Raw genomic sequence first — 21,046 nt, forward strand, 5'->3', positions numbered from 1 at the left:
CTGTCACCCATGACACTGCCCTACCCTCATGCTGGCTTCCAGACATTCTTGGAGATGATGACTGCAAATTCTTGATGATGACCCCAAATGCAAGCCTTCCCCAGAGAACTCAGTGAAATGTGAATGAGAGTTCATGTCTGACTATGTTACATGTGCAGATTTCATAGCATAAAGGTAGAACGACACCTCTCCCAGCCACATTTTCTTTTAGACACTGATTGCTGCATTCCTAGATGTGCTCTTGCTCGGTGCTAATCATGAGGGGCCCCAGGGTGTGGTGTGAGTGGGCTGTCGGTACAAGAAGTATCCCCCTCTTCCTGTGGCGCTTAAGACTGACCCTAGCAAATACAATGCAAGGATTTCCACTCTATTTCCCATTACTTCTATAAAAATGTTCATTTTATAGGGGGCTTTTAGAGGGTGAAGGGTGGCAGGAGGGAGAGGATCAGGAAAAATAACTAATGGGTACAAGGCTTAATCCCTGGGTGATAAAATAATCTGTACAACAAACCCCTGTGACACAAGTTTACTTATGTAACCAGTCTGCAATAATACCCCTGAACTTATAATAAAAGTTAAAAAGAAAGTCCATCTGAAGATTTGCAGACAGCCTCCCTGAGTTATCCCGGAGATAATCCACTAGGTATCTGAGAAATCCTGGCTTGTCCAAGAACCAGACATTTTGTAAAACAGCGCTCTGACTGTTCCAGCCATTGTCCATGGGATGCAATGTGAGTGTTTTAGTTGTCATAATTTTCTGCACCCATTTATGAGTGTCTTGATGTTAGTTTTGTTTTATAAAAATATAATTAAAAATTAAAAACTTAGGCTGGTCATGGTGGTTCACACCTGCAATCTCAGCATTTTGGGAGGCTGAGGCAGGAGGATCACTTGAGCCCAGGAGTTCAAGACCAGCCTGGGCAATATATGGAGACCCCATCTCTCTCTCTCCCCCTTTTTTTTTTTGAGACAGAGTTTCACTTTTCTTGCTCAGGCTGGAGTGCAATGGCATGATCTCAGCTCACTGCAACCTCTGCCTCCCAGGTTCAAGTGATTCTCTTGCCTCAGCCTCCTGAGTAGCTGGGATTATAGGCACGTGGCACCATGCCTGGCTAATTTTGTATTTTTAGTAGAGATGGGGTTTCTCCATGTTGGTCAGGCTGGTCTTAAACTCCCAATTTCAGGTGATCCCCCTGCCTCGGCCTCCCAAAATGGTGGGATTACAGGTGTGAGCCACCACGCCCGGCCCCACAATCTCTCAAAAACAACAACAACAACATTATCAGATGTGGTGGTGCTATTGGGTCCTGTGGTCACAGCTATTCAAGAGGCCGAGGTGACAGGATTGCTTGAGCCCAGGAAGCTGAGGCTGCAGTGAGCTATGATTGCGCCACTGTCCTCTAGCCTAGGCAGCAGAGTGAGACAGTGTCTCCAAGAACAAACCAAAACAAAAACTCCCAAAATAAAAACCTTACGAGCGGTTGTAGTGGGAGAGGCTGTGCTGTGTGGGTTAGGGGCCTATGGGAACTCTATACTAGCTGCTCGATTTTGCTGTAAACCTAAAACTGATATAAAAATAAAGCTTATTTAAAAGGGAAAAAAAGTAAAAAAATTGTTCTAGATGTGATGAGTGTGATGTCACCACATAGACTGGAAATGGGAGAAGACATCAATTCCAACACCCCATGGCGTAGGGGCTGCTGGTCTGGAAAGTCTTGGAAGAGGGGTGCAGCACAGAGCCTGCACAGGAGTTGGGGTAACCTCGTTGCTTGCCAGGGTCAAGGATTCTTTCCGCCACCCGAGCTCCCCGGGCACTGTGGCCAGAGGCGACCCTGTGGTTAGAACAGGCCGGTACGTGCCGTGCACAGACCCACACACTGGACTCCCATCCGAGTCAGCCGGGGCCCTGCAGGGGCTCAGAGCCCTGTGTCTGCAGTGAGTGATCCTCCCCAAGTCAGCACATCAGCACCATTCTGGGGCCCAGTATGGCACAATCCCTTGAAACCAATGTGCCCCACCTGGTGGGAGTGACCCACTGGCCAGGCTGCCCTCCTAGCTCAGGACAAGGCCCACTCCAGGGGTGTGAGTCTGGGAGCTTCTTGGGGCATCTGACTGACCCCATATTGTGAGTGTGGCCCCTGCTCTCAGGCAGTTCACATTCTTGGTTTATCAGTAAGACTGAGAACCATACAGTTTCTGCCTTCCTGATGAACTCTATTGAATTTGCCTCTGAGACCCAGGCCCATATAGAAGATGTGTTTGTCCTTATGATGACGGAGGGGCCTGTGCTTCTGCCTTGACCCCCAGATCTTTCTTCCACCAGCAGGCAAAACACAAGGAGCCAATATCAGCACCATTGGGTCCATCTTGAGATCTCCCCACATGCAGAGGATTCCTCTCCACACAGTGGGGGCCTCACTTTCCTGATTGATTCAGCCTCTGCTGCTCCTCTGGTCTCACCATCAGTACTCAGAACTGCTCTGTACAGTTGTGCAGGTTGTGCATTGCACAATGGTGTCTGTTGCCGGCGGCTACCACTCACATCACAGACATTGCAGGTTTGTATATGTTACATTTCCAGTAGATGGCAGTAAATTGCCTTGTTCTGACAAAGATCAGCAGAGTATGATGATTTTATGATAGAAGGAAGTCTTAAAGAAGAGATGCCTTTTAATGATTTGTAGGGAAGGGCCGCAGAGGCCAGTAGTGCTTTGGATGACACCGACCACTGTGGACGTACCGCTCCCCCTGCTGTGCTGTCCAGCTCGGGGAGCCAGCTTTATTATCCCCCAGTTAACTTCAATCATTCATTAAAAAAATTACTGAATTACTATGATGTGCCAAAACCCTGAGGATTTTGAAGCTTTTATAAAATAGCTTTTTTATATAGGGAGGTGACTAGTTGTCTACTTAAAATTTTGGGGCCTCTGGGGCCAGGTGTGGTGGCTCATGCCTGTAATCCCAGCACTTTGGGAGGCCGAGGTGGGCGGATCACGAGGTCAGGAAATCGAGACCATCCTGGCCAACATGGTGAAACCCCGTCTTTACTAAAATTACACAAAAAAATTAGCTGGGCTTGGTGGTGTGTGCCTGTAGTCCCAGCTACTCAGGAGACTGAGGCAGTAGAGTTGCTTGAACCCGGGAGGCGGAGGCTGCAGTGAGCTGAGATTGTGCCACTGCACTCCAGCCTGAGTAACACAGCGAGACTCTGTCTCAAAAAAAAAAAAAAAAATGGGGGCCCTCCTTCCACAGTGTAGACTGCCCCAGCCTCCCTTGCATGTGTCTAGTTTTGGCCAATGGAATGTAAACAAGAAGTACAGTGTCACCTCCAAAGCAACTTAAGAAGTGACTGTCACTTTCTTCCCCTCTTCCCCATCTGCTGGCTGGATTCACAAGACTCAAAGGCCTGGTGAAGACTAAGCCACAGGATCAAGGGAGCCTGGGGCCCTGAGGTCCATCAGGACTCACTCAACAGGGATAGGAGGTGACAATTTCAGTGGCTCATGCTAACTTCATGGGCTTACTCTCTGAGGCTGATGGAGTTTGAGTTTGGGACTTGCCTTGCTGTTATACAAAGTTTTGCTTGGTGTAGTTGATATGAGTCTGGCCTTTTTTTCCAATAGACCTGGGTTCAAGCCCTAACATTGCTGCTAATTTGCTGGGTGACCTCAGTCTTTAAGACGAAACCTCTATTTTCTTTTCTATAAAGTACAAATAATAACAATGGCAACTTCTCATAATTATCATGGGAATTAAGGGGCATGATGTGTGCAGAGTGCTGAGACCACTGCTTGACATATGCAAAGCACCCACTGAGTGCTCCCAAGACCCTCAGGGCTGTGGGTTGCACAGTGGTTATTGGGGTGGGCCTGAATCCTACCTCTGCCTCACTGTGCAATTCTTCAAATATTATATGTGAATTCTCCTTGGGGCTTGATTTACTCATTTGTAAAATGAGGACAACAATCTCTTCCACATAAAGGTGCTGTGAGGGTGAGATTAGAGAATGAGAACAACACTTGGCACAGAGTAAACACTCAACATAGTGGGTTCGACGGTGCCCCCCAAAAAGATATGTCCACTTTCTTAGTCCATTTTCTGTTGCTGTAACTGAATAATGGAGACTGGGTAGTTTAAAGAAAATAAATTTATTTCTTACAGTTATGGAGGCTGGGAAGTCCAAGATCAGGTGGCTGCATCTGGTTGGCTTCTGGTGAGGGCCTTGGGCTGTGTCATAATATGGTGAAGGCATCACAGGGCAGGAGCAGCTCACTGAAAACCAAACTGGCTTTTTAACATAACAAATCCACTCCAGTGATAACCCATTAATTCATTAACCCATTAATGAATTAGAGCAGAGCTCTCATGACACAATTACTTCTTAAAAGCCTCCCATTTTAACAGTATTACATGAGGGATTAAGTTTCAACACAAGTTTTGAAGGGGACAAACATTCAAACCATAATATCAATGTTGCAATTTCTGGAACCTGAGAATGTGACCTAATTTGGAAAAAGCGTCTTCATAGATGTAATCAACTTGAGATGAGATCATCCTGGATTATCCAGATAGGCCCTAAGTCCAATGGCAGGTGCACTTAGAATAGAAGACACAGACACTCAAGAGGGCCACTTGGAGATGGAGACAGAGATTGGGGTGATGCAGGGAGAAGCTAAGAAATGTCAGGAGCTACCAGAAACCAGACGAGGGAAAGAAGGAGTTACCCTTAGAGCTTTCGGAGAAAGTACAGCCATCCCCACACCTTGATTTTGAACTTTTGGCCTTGAGAACTGTAGGAAATTAAATTTCTGTTTTTAAGCCACTCTTTGCTGTAATTTGTTACAGCAGTCCTGGGAAACTGATCCACTTGGTAAATACTATTTTCTTGTCATTGTCGAAGAAATTCGATACCTCCTTCGCCGTTACCGGAGAAGGAGGTAGTGGCTGTGGCTTTGGGAAGAGTGGAGGTACTGAGATGAATGGGCAGTGTCCTTTGAAGTAGACTAAGGCAGGAGTTGGCAAATATTTTTCTATAAAAGGCCACGTAGTAAGTGGCTGTCTCAAGTTTGCTTTTGTAGCACGAAAGCAAAAAGGCGGCCTCAGACAATACTTAAATGACAAGATGATGGATTTGGCTTGCCCTTGGGCAGCAGTTTGCTGACCCTCAGCCTGGGGCGGCACAACTCCAGGTAGTTCAGGGGCTATGCCAGTCCGAGAACTCTGTGTTACTTTCCGTGGTGAGATAAGCGCTGAGATGGAGAGTCTTAAAGAAATCTTTATAGCAACTTGATAAAGTAATTTTATTCTGGTGAAGCAAAGGACAAAATATTTAGGTGCATATGTGTATTTCATATTTGTGTGTATATATATAATATATATTTTTTTGAGACGGAGTTTCGCGCTTGTTACCCAGGCTGGAGTGCAATGGCGCGATCTCAGCTCACTGCAACCTCCGCCTCCTGGGTTCAGGCAATTCTCCTGCCTCAGCCTCCTGAGTAGCTGGGATTACAGGCACGCGTCACCACGCCCAGCTAATTTTTTGTATTTTTAGTAGAGACGGGGTTTCACCATGTTGACCAGGATGGTCTCGATCTCTTGACCTCGTGATCCACCCGCCTCGGCCTCCCAAAGTGCTGGGATTACAGGCTTGAGCCACAGTGCCCGGCTGATATTTGTATATATTTATGGGGCACATGTGATGTGTTGATACACACATACAACGCGTAATGATCAAATTGGGGTATTTAGGATATTTATCATCTTGAGCAGGCATCATTTCTTTGTGTTGGGAACATTTCAGATCTAGCTATTTTGAAATATACAGTAGATTATGGTTAATGACAGTCAACCTACTGTGCTATTGAACAACAGAACTTATTTCTTTTCTTTTTTTTTGAGATGGAGTTTTGCTCTTGTTGCCCAGGCTGGAGTGCAATGGTGCCATCTCGGCTTATTGCAACCTCTGCCTACCGGGTTCAAGCGATTCTCCTGCCTCAGCCTCCCAAGTAGCTGGGATTACATGCATGCACCACCATTCCTGGCTAATTTTGTATTTTTAGTAGAGACAGGGTTTCACCATGTTGGCCATGCTGGTCTTGAACTCCTGACTTCAGGTGATCCACCTGCCTTGGCCTCCCAAAGTGCTGAGATTACAGGCATGAGCCACAGCACCCAGCCAACTTATTTCTTTTAACTGTATGTATTTTTTTTTAGCTTCCATTGCTGTATTAGTCCATCCTCATGCTGCTATAAAGAACTTCCTGAGACAGGATAATGGATAAAAGAAAGAGATTTCATTGACTCACAGTTCCACATGGCTGGGGATGCCTCAGGAAACTTACAGTTATGGCAGAAGGTGAAGGGGAAGCAGCGACCTTCTTCACATGGTGACAGGAGAGAGAGAAGTGTGTCAGTGCACAGGAAAAACCACCATTTGTAAAAGACATCAGATCTCATGAGAATTTACTCACTATCACAAGAACAACATGGGGGAAACTGTCCCCTAATCCAGTCACTTCCCATCAGGTTCCTCCTTTCACACCTTCGGGGATTACAATTCAAGATGATATTTGCATGGGGACACACAGCCAAACCATATCACACATATAAATGAGAACATGTGATATTTGTCTTTCTGTGCTTGGCTTATTTCACTTACCATAAGGATCCCCAGTTCTATCCATGTTGCTACAGATGACAGGATTTCATTCTTTTTAATGGCTGAATAGTATTCCATCGTGTATACATCCCATTTTCTTTATCCATTCATTTGCTGATGGTAAGGTTGATTCCATCGCTTGGCTATTGTGACTAGCCAATAAACCGCTGCAATGAACAGGGGAGTGCAGGTATCCTATCTTTCAGATATGCTCATTTCCTTTCCTCTGGATAAATACCCAGTAGTGGGATTACTGAATGATATAATGTTCTATTTTCAGTTCTTAAAAATATATATATTTTTAATATGTGTATCTTTTCATAGGGTACAAGTGCAGTTTTGCTACATTAGTATATTGCATTGTGGCAAGTCAGGGAACTTCACTGCATTCATCATGGATATTTTAGTTTCTTGAGAAACCTCCATACTGTTTTCTACAGTGGTGGTACCAATTTACACTCTCACCAACCGTGTTTCAGAGTTCCCTTTTCTCTGCATCTTCATCAGCATTCTTAATATTTCATCTTTTTGATAGCAGCCATTCTAACGGGCAGAGGATGATATCTCATTGTGCTTTTCATTTGTATTTCCCTGATGATTAGCAATTTTCGGCATCTTTTCATATACTGGTTGCCATTTTTATCTTTTTTTTTTCTGAGAAACGTCTATTCAGATCCTTCGCCCACATTTTAATGGACTTACTGGGTTTTGTTTTGCTGTTGAGTTATGTGAATGGCTTGTGTATTCCAGATATTAATCTCTTGTTGGATAAATAGTTTGCAAGTATTTTCTTCCATTCAATAAGTTGTCTCTTTACTCTGTTTAGGTGTATATTTTGTATGTCTCTTTTCCTTTTAGTATTCTAAAAATTCTTATTTTAAATTTTATACAAGTGTCGGTCTGTGGCAGATTAGAAAGCAAAACCTGGTCTTTGCCCACAAGCAGTTGGAGAAACTTTGGTCTGTACAGGACACTCTCTGTCTTTGCAAGAAGGTGTTGCTTACCCACAGGGAGCCGTGAAAAACCAGGGAGCCTGGAAAACCCAGCTCTTGGGCATCCCGGGAGGTGAGAAGGTTGTTCTCGACAGTGCTTCTGGCCTGGGGGCTTGAGGTGGCCTGGTTTGGACTGGACATCGAGGCGCTGTACAAGGAGCCTGGCTGAGGCCGGTCATGTCACATCAGAGGGGTGTGTTGTTGAACTGAATCCACCATGCAAAGCAGGGCAGATGGTTGATTATTGACCAACCCAGGGCTGCTTGAACCTGAAGGGCAGGGCCTGGCCGTGTATGTGGGAGGCTTGGGTCTCCTTCCCAAGCTGCTGTTGGCCCCCTTCCAGGCCTTCCCTGCACACGTGGAGCAGGCTGCGGGAGGCTCTGTGGAATCCGTGCTGCTCTGTGCTTCAGCTGTTTGTTCCAGTGTCCTTCACAGACAGCGGCTCCCTAAGGTCAGGGACACTGCATGCCTGGTCGTCCTGGGGGCTGGGCCTGTGCTCTGCCTGGCTCATAGCAGGTGCTCGATAAATGTTTACTGGGGAACAACTGGGCACATGGATCTTTGTGGGTAGGGCATGGAGTCCTGCAGGCAGGAAGGTGGGACCTCTGAGCCACCCTGAACACTGGGCCCCAGGGCAGTGGCACACAGGGCAGATCTGCTGCTGTGTACAGGGAAGGCTGCCAGGTCCTGGGGGCACTGCACACCGATCATCTTTGTCCTGGCTGGAAGTGCCCCTCAGAGAAAAGACAGGGACTTAGGGCTTGCTGGACAGAGAGTGAAGGAAAGCATGGAGTGACTGTCCTGTGGGGCCAGGGGTCAGGGGAGGCTGTGCTGCCTTGTCAGTACATGGTCACTGCCTTGGTCTGCCTGAGCTGCTTTCTCTGACTGAGTGGCCTAAACAATAAGCTCTCTCACAGCTCTGTAGGCTGGAAGTTGGGGATCAGGGTGCCAGCAGGGCTGGGGTTTGGGGCCTCTCCCTGGCTGCCGATTGCTACCTTCTCATGGCGTCCTCACGTGGTGGAAGGAGACTGAGAGGGCTCTCTGGGATCCCTTCTATAAGGGCACTAATCTCAGTCAAGAGGGGTCCACCTGCATGACCTAATCACCTCCCACAGCCCACCCCCAAATACCATCACCCTGGGGGGTAAAGATTTTAACACATTTTTGAGGGGACGAAAGCATTCTATTCATAGCAGCTGTCTACAAAAGTTAGCTTAGCCAACCAACTTTCCTAATTGACTGGGGAATGCTCACACTTCAACAAAGCAAATGTTCTGTGAGAGAAGGACCTAAACAAGGTTAGACTATCATCTATCTGTCTATCTGTCTATCTATCTATCTATCTGTCTATCTATCTATCTATCTATCTATCTATCATCTATCATCTATCTATCTATCTATCTATCTATCATCTATATATTGTAGAGAAGAGGGTCTTGCTATGTTGCCCAGGCTGGTCTCCAACTCCTGACCTTAAGCCATCCTCTCACCTTGGCCTCCCAAAGTGTTGGGATTACAGGTGGGAGCTGACCACTTCTGGCCCAAGGCTAGCATTTTGAAGAGTTATACATTCTAAAGGGAAGAAGATGAGCTGTGCTGGCTCTTAGGACAGTTGAGTGACTACTCTCTCCTGGGGATTCCCTGTACAGAATCAGCTGATCTGGCTGTCCAGGAACCCACCCTTCCTCTCTTTGCTCTCCACTGAAGGTCCTTCTACACCTCACCAAGGGGCTCCTCCCCATTTCAAGATCTGCAGGTCCATTTGAGAAAAGGTCAGAACCAGGTGTCATGAAGCCTGAAGCCTGGGAGAGAGGTGTCTTTGAGGGCCAGGAAGCAAGGTGCCCACCTCACTAGCAGCCCAGGGACTTGGGCTGAATGGTAAAGGATACAACCTTGGACCTGGGTGGAGTGGGGGCAGTCATGAGTTTGCATTTTCAAATAAAACCAGGAGGAGGGTTCAGGTCAGGGGCTGGGGGGCTGGAGAGAGGTCCCATCGGACCTGGAGGATGGATTGCTGTGGCACATTCAGAGCAAAACAGAGTAGGAGGCTGGATGGGTCCTGGGCGGGAAATGCTGTGTTTGTACCAAACACTCCTGTGGCCAGTGTGTCTAATCACTTTACAGATTTTTCTTGCCAGCAGCTCTGAATTTGTGGTTGCTGGATCACCTGCCCACAGGCGTGGAAACTGGGACACAGCGTGATTTAAACTCCAACTGAGGATGTGATCCAGGAGAGCGTGGAGCAAGGTGGTCTTTCTGTCTAGTATATGGCTTCCCTCGCTGAGTGGCGCTGCCTCTGCCCTTGGCCTTGCTGAGATTTTACAGCCCTCACTCATTTGGGTCAGGTAGAGCCCCCTCAGAGCCAGCAGAGGGAGGAAGCCAGCCCTGGTTCTGTGCGTGCTGGAGGGCTTTCTGCTTGGTCGTAAGCAAGAATCCAGTAAATAAATAGTTCGGTTCCCGCCGAAATTGCCTATGCTGGAATTTGTGCCTTGAAAAGAAACATGAATAATGACTAGGACAGAGCACTTCTTTATTTGAACCTGGATAATTTTAACGGCGATAGCATAAATGTGAGAAAGCCCCAGCAAAGTGTAGTCTCCGTGTTATAAATTCCTTTTCTCCCTAGCGTCTCGGGCTTATCTGGAGCCTCTCTTGGCTGTACTCTCTTCTTTCATTTCTGTCTTCTTTATTCACTGTGTTCCTTCTTCTCTCAGATTTTACTAGGTCAGCAGCTGCAGCTGAAATGAGCCAAGAATGCTCGCTCTGGGTGGCAAAGAAACACCGCAGGCTGGGAGCGCCGTCTCTTTACCGTCGTGGGCCACTTTCTCAGAGCGCACTGAGTTCACACAGAACCTACTCTGCCACCGCTTGTTTTATTTTTAAAGGTCAGTGGATGACAAAACAATGTCAGATAGCTTTCCTTTGCTCTCCCAAAACCCGAGCACCTTCCACAGCTTTTACCCAGAGACGTGTCCTTTGGGACATCTACAGAATCCCTCAAATTTAATTATTTTTAACTAAAAATACCCAGTGTAACCAGATACATTTAAAAATAGCATTTGAAATACCTTCTCGAGCAAGAGGTTTCGTTCCAGGGGCTGTGGAAATAATGGTAGTTGTGGCAAAATGGAAATGTAACTGGTCACTCATGCAGTCCTAAGATCTTGTGCTTGGAAGTGTGATCATGTGTGCTTGGGGAGACTAACTGCGTTTTTCATACAGTACAGTCCTACCCTGGAAACTGTGACTCAACTGGAAAACACCGCAGGTTGTGGATCCAGCTGTGCAGAGGAGTAACTAAAAGTCAGATTTAGGGAAGACATGCAGAAAAGAAACCTAGAAAAAGCAGGGGGAAGAGAAAAATATGTTGTAATGGCTAAATAAGCCCAAACTTATCAGTTGTGACAACATAAAAAATGAAATAAAAATCAGGCTGAAACAAAATGACTCAGAAAGTTTTACAATTAATAAAAGAGAAGAATGTAGCAATATTCACACAGATAAATTCAACCTCAAGATGAAAAGTATTAAGGGCAGAGACAGCCATTTCATACTAACACAAGTGAAAATGCACCAAGGAGACGTAATAGTTTTGACACTGTGTATACACCTAATACCATACCTTTGAAATACAGCTGTTCCTTTGATTTACAAGGAGAAATTGATAATCCTGGAGAGATTTTGACACATCTTTCCTGTAGTGGGCTGAATAGTGACTCTAAAGACATGGCCCCATCCTAATCCCTGGAACCTGTAAAATATTACCTTATTTGTAAAAAGCGTCTTTGCAGACATAATTAATTTAAGAATCTTGAGAGGAGATCATCCTAGATTATCCAGGTGGTGCCGAAATGTCTTTGCAAGTATCTTTTTAAGAGAGAGGCAGAGGGTTGAAAAGAGCGGGAGGCCATGAGAAGGGGAAGGCAGACATTGGAATAAGTTGGCACAAGTCATGGAATGTCCAGGAAGCTGGGCAGCCACCAGAAGCTACGGTGGCCTGGGGCAGCCTCCCCCAGAGCTCCTAGAAGGACCACTGCCCTGATGCACCTTGATTTTGGATTTCTGGCCTCCAGAACTGGAACAGAATGAATTTCTGCTGTTTTAAACCACCAAGTTTGTGATAATGTATTACAGCAGCCACAAGAAATGAGTTCTCAAAAACTACCATAGCAAGTAGAAGAATAATTAATAAGAAAATAAAGGATTTGAAGAATTTAATTAATTCTACATCCAAATGACTATGCTCATTATTTTCAATTACATGGGGAAATTTCTAAAAAATTAACCATGTACCAAGCAAAAAAGGAAAACCCACAATTTTCAAGGCTGAAGTCATCAAGTCCTTGTCTAATGGGGGAAAGGAAGTAAAAATAGTAACCAACAGCAAAAAGTTAGACAGAATATCTGCACATAACATCTGCAGGTTAAAAAAAATCTTCTAAATAATTCACGTTTTAAAGAGGAAATCAAAATGGAGTACAGTACTTAAAACCAAAAGACTGTAAAAGTCCTACACATAAAAAGTTATGGGATAAAGCCAAAGTGGTGCTCAGAGGGGAATTTAGATCCAGAAGTGCGTTTATTAGAAAACAAGAAAGACTGAAAATAAATGAGCTAAGCTTTCAACTTAAGAAACTATAAGAAAAGGAATAAGAAAAATCTGGAGAAAGTAGGATGAAGAAGAAAACTGATATACAAGCAGGAATGAATGAAACAGAAAGCCAGAAATTCTAGCAATCAACAAAACCGAAAGCAAGTTCTTTGGCATGATTAATAAAATAGACAAGTTTTTGACAGGTATAATCAATAAAAAGGAGAGGAGACATAAACATCATGAGTAAACACAAAAGGATTTACAACTATGGACACTATCAACCTTCAAAAATTATAAAAGAATGGAATCTTTTTATACCAATATATTAAGAAAGGACTGAGGTTGAAAGGTTCCTAATATATGTAACCAAATTGACCCCAGAACAAGTAGAAAACCTGAATAGAGACACAGTCATTAGATACATGGAAATGATAGACAGAGATCAATAACTAAAGAGGCAACAAATCCATACAGTTTAAAGATGATTTTTTTTTCCTAGATGGGGTTTCACCATGCTGGCCAGGCTGGTCTCACACTCCCGACCTCAGGTGATCCACCCACCTTGGCCTCCCAAAGTTCTGGGATTACAGGCATGAGCCACCACGCCCAGCCTAAAGAGGATTTTTTTAAAGTATTCAAGGAACAGATAACCTAAATCTCCTGAAACTATTCTAGAGTTTAGAAAATGATGGAAAGCTGACCAACTCCTTTTATGAAGCTAGTAAAAACACTACTATCAAAACCAGATAAAGAACACGTAAGAAAAAAAACCCACAAAGGATCATTAGACTTGTACATGTAAAAACCACAAAGAAAATATTAGTACATTGAGTCCTACAGTTTATTAATAATATAATGTATCTTGAGCCACTAAGGTTAATTCAACAAAAACAAAAAATGAACAAATTGTCAATTTGTCAATGCTTTAATAAATTAATGGGGAAAAAATCCTTATAATTTTCACAGTAGATGCTGCCCTGTAAACATTCATTGATGACATAAATCTCTAGAAAATGGAACAAAGGGGAACTCCCTGAAATATTAAAGGATATAAACCAGAAAACTGTAGGAACCACCCTACTTAGTGGTGCTACAAAATTAAAACCAAGTCATTTCTCCTATGTCATAGCTTAGCCAAAATTCAGGAAAAGAAATAAAAATGGAAAGGAAGAAACAAAACTCTTATTATTTTCAGAGATGATAACTGTTCAATTTGGAAAATCCAAAGAATCACCTGACAAATGATTAAAACTAATTAATTAGTTTAGTGGGAGTGCCGAATGTGAGCTGAACATATAAAGATCAGTAGTTTTTCTTCCGTCAGCAAAAACCATGAGAAATTGCAATAGGAAAAATGATCCCATTCATAATACTAACAAAATATTTTAGGTATTGGAGATTAGACCTTTGGCAGCTGTGCCAAAGGCCTAGACATTTTCCCTTTTATTTATTTATTTATTTATTTATTTATTGCATTTTAGGTTTTGGGGTACATGTGCAGAACATGCAAGATAGTTGCATAGGTACACACGTGGCAGTGTGATTTGCAGCCTTCCTCCCCTTCCCCCACATTTGGCATTTCTCCCCAGGCTATCCCTCCCCAGCTCCCCCCTCCACTGTCCCTCCCCTATTCCCCCCAATAGACCCCAGTGTGTAGTACTCCCTTCCCTGTGTCCATGTGTTCTCGTTTTTCATCACCCACTTATGAGTGAGAATATGCGGTATTTCATTTTCTGTTCTTGTGTCAGTTTGCTGAGAATGATGTTCTCCAGATTCATCCATGTCCCTACAAAGGACACGAACTCATCATTTCTGATTGCTGCATAATATTCCATGGTGTATATTTGCCACATTTTCCCTGTCCAGTCTATCATCGATGGGCATTTGGGTTGATTCCAGGTCTTTGCTATTGTAAACAGTGCTGCAATGAACATTCGTGTGCATGTGTCCTTATAGTAGAACGATTTATAGTCCTTTGGATATATACCCAGTAATGGGATTGCTGGGTCAAATGGAATTTCTATTTCTAAGGCCTTGAGGAATCACCACACTGTCTTCCACAATGGTTGAACTAATTTACACTCCCACCAACACTCCTACCAACAGTGTAAAAGTGTTCCTATTTCTCCACATCCTCTCTAGCATCTGTTGTCTCCAGCTTTTTGATGATCACCATTCTAACTGGTGTGAGATGGTATCTCAATGTGGTTTTGATTTGCATCTCTCTAATGACCAGTGATGATGAGCATTTTTTCATATGTTTGTTGGCCTCATGTATGTCTTCTTTTGTAAAGTGTCTGTTTATATCCTTTGCCCATTTTTGAATGGGCTTGTTTGTTTTTTTCCTGTAAATCTGTTTGAGTTCTTTGTAAATTCTGGATATCAGCCCTTTGTCAGATGGGTAAACTGCAAAAATTTTTTTCTATTCTGTTGGTTGCCGATTCACTCTAGTGACTGTTTCTTTTGCCGTGCAGAAGCTGTGGAGTTTGATTAGGTCCTATTTGTCTATTTTGGCTTTTGTTGCCAATGCTTTTGCTGTTTTGGTCATGAAGTCCTTGCCTACTCCTATGTCCTTGTTTTGGTCATGAAGTCCTTGCCTACTCCTATGTCCTGAATGGTTTTGCCTACATTTTCTTCTAGGGTTTTTATGGTGCCAGGTCTTATGTTTAAGTCTTTAATCCATCTGGAGTTAATTTTAAACTTTTTTTTAACTTAAAAAAAAACCCCTTAAGCTTTGCTTGGGTTGGCAATATATTCACCTCAAATAGATGGTCTCTCAGCATCCTTTGCAGGTCGTGTGTTAGCTGTGTGATGAAGGTCTGCTCACTGATATGTAAGCAGAATTCCTGTGGCAGGGGCTCCTTATCAGATAAGAAGACAGCATTGGGTAAGAAGCTACTGTGGGTCCTTCCACCTTCTTCCTGCCTGGAATACAGACAAGATACCAGGAGGTAAAGCAGCCTTCTTGGGATCACAATGTGACCACTTTCTGCTGAAAATGGTGGAGGAAAAGAGAGAAGATGCTCAGTTCCTTGATGATCTTCTGGAGCAAATCACTGGCCTGGGCTGCCTTACCTTGGGCTTCTTGGTGAAGGGTGAGTTTGGAGGGAGAAAGAAAGAGGTAGGGGACCTTACCTGTTACTGCCACTGGTGTTTAGATTTCCTGTAACTCACAAGTGAACACAGCTCAGATGCAAAATCTAACAAAAAAGTGTTAAATGATATGTAAGCAGAATCGTAATATGTAAGCAAATGACATAGCTGTTAGAATGGCCCACATCCTGGACACAGACAACAGTGAATGCTGGTGAGGATGACGAGCAACAGGAACTCTCATTCATTGCTGGTGGAAATGCAGAAGGGTGTGGCCACTTTGGAGGACAGTTTGGCAGTTTCCTACAACACGAAATCTACTCTAACCATAGGATTCAGCAATCGCTTTCCTTGGCATTTACTCAAATGAATTGAAGGCTTCTGTCCACACAAAACCTGCACATGGCTGTTTATACCAGCTTTATTCATAAATACCACAACCTGGGCGCAACCAAGATGTCCTGTAGTAGATGAACGGATAAGTAAACTGTGGAACATCCAGACAATGCAATACTCTTCAGGGCTAAAAAACGAGCTATCAAGTCATAAAACGATATGGAGGAACCTTAAATGCATATTGCTAAGTGAAATAAACCAACCTGGAAATGCTACATATATCTGCTTCCAAATAGGTGACATTCTGGAAAAGGCAAAACTGTGGGGACAGTAGAAAGACCAGTAAGGTTGGCTAGGGTTCAGGGGACAGATGGTAGGTGGAGCACAAAAAATTTTTAGGGCAATGAAAATTCCCTATGTGATATCGTAATGGTGGATACTTGTCATTATACATGTGTTCAAACCCACAGAATGAAGAGCACCAAGGATGATCCCCAACATAAACCATGGATTTTGGGTGATACTGACGTATCGGTGTGGGTAGGTGGAGCGTAAGAAACATACACTCCAGTGCGGGATGCCAGTGGTGTCAGGGGGTGGGGCTGTGCATGTGTGGGGCCGGGGGGATATGGGAAATCTGTGTACCTTCCTCCCAATTTTGGTTTGAACCTAAAACTGTTCTTAATTTTTTTCTTTTAAATGTGAAATCTAAATGGAGAAATCTCTAAAATGTCGTAGAACATTAAAAAAAACTAAATAAAAGAAGAGATGAACTGTGTTCAAAAATGGGAAGATTCCATGTGGCAAGGCGGTCATGTTTTCTCAAACCAGCTTATAAAGTCAAGGAGCTGCCCATCAAAATCTCTACAAGACTTTCCCAGGAAGTTGACAAATTAATTGTAGAATTCATACGAAAGAGTAAACACGGAAGAAAAGCCAAGGCTACCAGGTCCCAGGAGAAGAAGGGCAGGGTGCTTTTCACTCCCAGGACCTGCGCAGACTCTAAAGCCCAGCAGTGAAAGTAATGGGACACTGGTGAAGGGGAGGAAGTGACTGCCTGTGCAGGAGCGGATTTGGTGACAGAGTGGCTCTCAAGTCAGTGGGAAAAAGTGGACTCGTGGCCATGAGAATGCACCTTGCAGAGCTTCAACTACAGAGGGTGATATGCAATTTCAACTACAGAGGGTAATGAGCAAGGCGCCGCTCTGGGAAGTCAATTGCACCAGCTCCTGCCTGTGAGCAGGGGAGCTAGGACCGGCTCTTCCTGGGTGACATGGGAATGGGTGCCTTTGACTGGGGGCATCTAGAATGCCTCCTCCCCATCCTCCTTCCAGCCATCGTCCACAAGCCTCCTCTGTTCTTACCCTTGATCTCTCAAAGGTGTTTCTCCTAATAAAACCCTGCTCATTTCTTTTTAGTTTAATTTTTATTTTTAAATTTTATTATTCCATAAGTTATTGGGGAACAGGTGGTATTTGGTTACCTGAGCAAGTTCTTTAGTGGTGATTTGTGAGATTTTGGTGCACTTATCACCTGAGCAATATACACTGCACCCTATTTGTGGTCTTTTATCCCCACCCCCTCCCACTCCTCCCCCCAAATCTCCGAAGTCCATTGTATTATTCTTACGCCTCTGCGTCCTCATAGCTTAGCTCCCACGTATCAGTGAGAAGTACGATGTCTGGTTTTCCGTTCCTGAGTTCTTCCCTTAGAACAATAGTCTGCAGTCTCATCCAGGTCACCACGGATGTTGTTAATACATTCCGTTTTCTTTTGAGATGGAGTCTCACTCCATCAACCAGGCTGGAGTGCAGTGGTGAGATCTTGGCTCACTGCAACCTCTGCCTCCTGGATTCAAGCGATTCTCCTGCCTCCACCTCCCGAGTAGCTGGGACTACAGACGTAATTCATTCCTTTTTATGGCTGCATAGTGTTCCATCAAATATACATACCACAGTTACTTTTTCCACTTGTTGATTGATGGGCATTTGGGTTGGTTCTACGATTTTGCCACTGTGAACTGGGCTGCTGCAATCACATGTGTGCAAGTGTCTTTTCCCAGTCATGACTTCTTTTCCTCTGGGTGGATCCCTGCTCATATCATCCCACCCTGGCGCCTGCTTCTCAGAGGACCTAGACCAAAGCAGACATCCAAAAAGTCCTATGGGAACCATCGGTTTTCTGCAGGAAAGAAACCTTGAATTTAATTTCCCAAAGAAATAAATATCATAGGGATTAAAGATTTAAATGCAGAAGTAAAACTTTAAAACCATTTGAAGAAAATATAGACTTTTTTTTTTCAAACCTTGGGTAGTACTTTAGTGTCCTGTATCACGATTGCAACAAATTGTACAATAAACTAGAGCTGCTTGGTGGCTTAAAACCAGCAACATCAATGGATTCTCTCAGTCTGAAGGCAGGATGTCTGTAATCTGGTGTCCGTGGGGTACGCTCCCTCTGGAGGCTCCAGGGGGAGTCGTTCCTGGCGTCTTTCAGCTTCTGGAATGCCCAGGGCTGCAGGGGTCTCTTGGCTTGAGGTCATATCATTCCAGTCTCTGCTTCTGGTTTCACCTGCTCTCTTCTGGGTGAGTCCAACTTCCCTCTGCCTCCCTCTTACAAAGACACTTGTGGTGGTATTTAGGGCCACCTGGACAATCCAGGGTCATCTCCTTATTTCAAGATCACTCACTTAATCCCATCTGCAAAGACGTAATATTCATAGGATCCAGACTAGGACACAGACACATCTTCGGCAGTTTTTCCCAAGTAGAAGAGGCCTTAAAGCACACATTATAAAGGAAAAGATCAATAAACTTGGTTGTATAAAAATTCAAACTATGGTATCATAAAGAGTATACTGTAAACAGAGTTAAAAGGCAATTGACAGCCTGAGGAAAAATATATACAACAGATAAAACTGTAATATGCTGAATATTCGATGAACTTCCATAAATTAGTGAGAAAAAGAAAACTATCCAATAGAAGAATGGTCAAAAGACATGAAAAGAAATTTATAGGAGAGTGAATACAAATGGCTATTAAACCTATGGGAAAATGCTCAGTCTCATTTTTAATCTGGTAAAAGCAAATTAAAACTACAGTGAAGTCTTTTTACTCATCAGATCAGCAAATGATGAAAAGCTTTCTAATGTCAGTTAACAGTGAGAGGGCGATGCGATGGAAAATATCCCCCATTCAGCCGCTTAAATATACAGTCTGGGGACCAGGGGTGGTGGCTCATGCCTGTAATCCCAGCTCTTTGGGAGGCTGAGGTGGGCGGATCACCTGAGGTAAGGAATTCGAGACCAGCCTGGCCAACATGGTGAAACCCCATCTACTAAAAATACGAAAATTAGCCGGGCCTGGTCGTGGGTGCCTGTAATTCCAGCTACTTGGGAGGCTGAGGCAGGAGAGAATCTCTTGAACCCAGGAGGCGGAGGTTGCAGTGAGCTATCGTGCCAGTGCACTCCAGCCTGGGCAACAAGAGGGAGACTCTGTCGCAAAAGAAAAAAAGCACAGTCTGGGAAGATGTGTTCAAATGAAAAACCTGCATCTCCTCTGTCTCAGCAGTCCTTCTAGGTATCTTCTACAGAAAGCATTTATAATATGGCTGGGCACGGTGGCTCACACCTGTAATCCCAGCACATTGGGAGGCGGATCACGAGGTCAGGAGTTCGAGACCAACCTGGTCAATGTGGTGAAACCGGTCTCTATTAAAAATATAAAAAATTAGTCTGGTGTGGTGGCACACGCCTGTAGTCCCAGCTACTCGGGAGGCTGAGGCAGGAGAATTGCTTGAACCTGGGAGGTGGAGGTTGCAGTGAGTGTGTCACTCATGGTGACAGAGTGAGATTCTGTCTCAAAAAAAAAAAAAAAGCAAGCACTTACAATGTGAAAGATGAAACATGCAGGAAATGGTCGTTGAGTCTTTGACTATAACAGAGAACAGCTGGAACTGGTGACTGCCCAGCAATGGTCAAATATATAATGCACTTCATTTTCACACTGAACTATTACATGGCAGTCAAAGGTGTCACAGAATTTAATATGCTGACATTGATAGGGTTTCAGGAAGTACTGATAAAAAGCAAGTTAGAGAAAAATACGTAAAGTAGAATATATTTTATATCAAAACATACACTAAATAATATTGTATATTTCATATGGGAATTTGTATGTACGTAAAGGTATGTAGCAGGTATGAAAGGTTATGCACAGATTTCTTTCTTTCTTTTCTTTCTTTTTTTTTTTTTGAGCCAGGGTCTTTCTCTGTCACCAGGCTGGAGTGCAGTGGCTTAATCAGTCTCACTCCATTATCTACCTCCCAGGCTCAGGTGATCCGCCCACCTTGGTCTCCAGGTGTGCACCACCGCACCTGGCTAATGTTTGTAACTGTTGTAGAGACAGGTTTTGCCATATTGCCTAGGTTGGTGTCAAACACCTGGGCTCAAGCAATCCACCTGCCTCCGCCTCCCAAAATCCACCTGCAATCCATCTGCCTCTGCCTCCCATATAGGCGTGAGCCACCATGCCTGGCCCCAATTTCTAAGAGCCATTTCCTTTGGAAAAAGGAAAAGATATTAATGTTATCAAAATGTTGATTTTTCAACCAAACTAATGTAGTCATATATTACTTTGTCATTAAAAGTTTTGTTTTAAGTGTTAAAATTGACAGAAAATATTTGCACATATTTATGGGGTAGATATGCTATTTTGGTCCATGAATACAATGTGTAAAGATCAAATCAGATACCTGTCACCTCAAATATTTATTATTTCTTTGTGTAAAATTAATTTCATGAAGGAGAAGCACAGGGGTGAGAGCTCTTGAGGTTTGTCCGAACACGGATGATTCTTTCTCTGGAAGTCCAGCTCTTTCTATCCCTGACCCTGTTGTGAGTAACCTCACACTCACACCTCACCAACCTTTTGGGGTTCCTTTTTCTCACTCCAGCCATTGGCCAAAGTGTGTTGGGGAGACCCCTACATCAGAGTCACGGTGGCAGAGAGTGAGGCCTGGCTAACAACTGACAGGCCCAGCTCCCATCCAGACCCCAGAATCAGGATCTCCTGGCCTCAAGGGGAATCTGCATTTGAGCCTCCCTCCTCATAACTGCCTGAGATTCTGGGTGTGGTTGGCTGAGGACACCATTTCTTCTTCTCAACCATGCTAATGCTCCACCCCGGAGCCCCTCCAGGGACCAGCCTGGGGGAGTTCTTGCATGGACAGATGTATCAGCTCTTTCAGGCTGCTGTAACAAAATACTACAGACTGGGTGGCTTGAGACATAGACACGTGTCTTCTCACAGTTCCGGAGGCTGAAGTCCAAGGATCAGGGTTTGGGCTGCTTCGATTCCTAGGGAGGGCTCTCT

This window comes from Callithrix jacchus, chromosome 2 (assembly GCF_049354715.1).
Source record: "Callithrix jacchus isolate 240 chromosome 2, calJac240_pri, whole genome shotgun sequence".
NCBI classification, from domain to species: domain Eukaryota; kingdom Metazoa; phylum Chordata; class Mammalia; order Primates; family Cebidae; genus Callithrix; species Callithrix jacchus.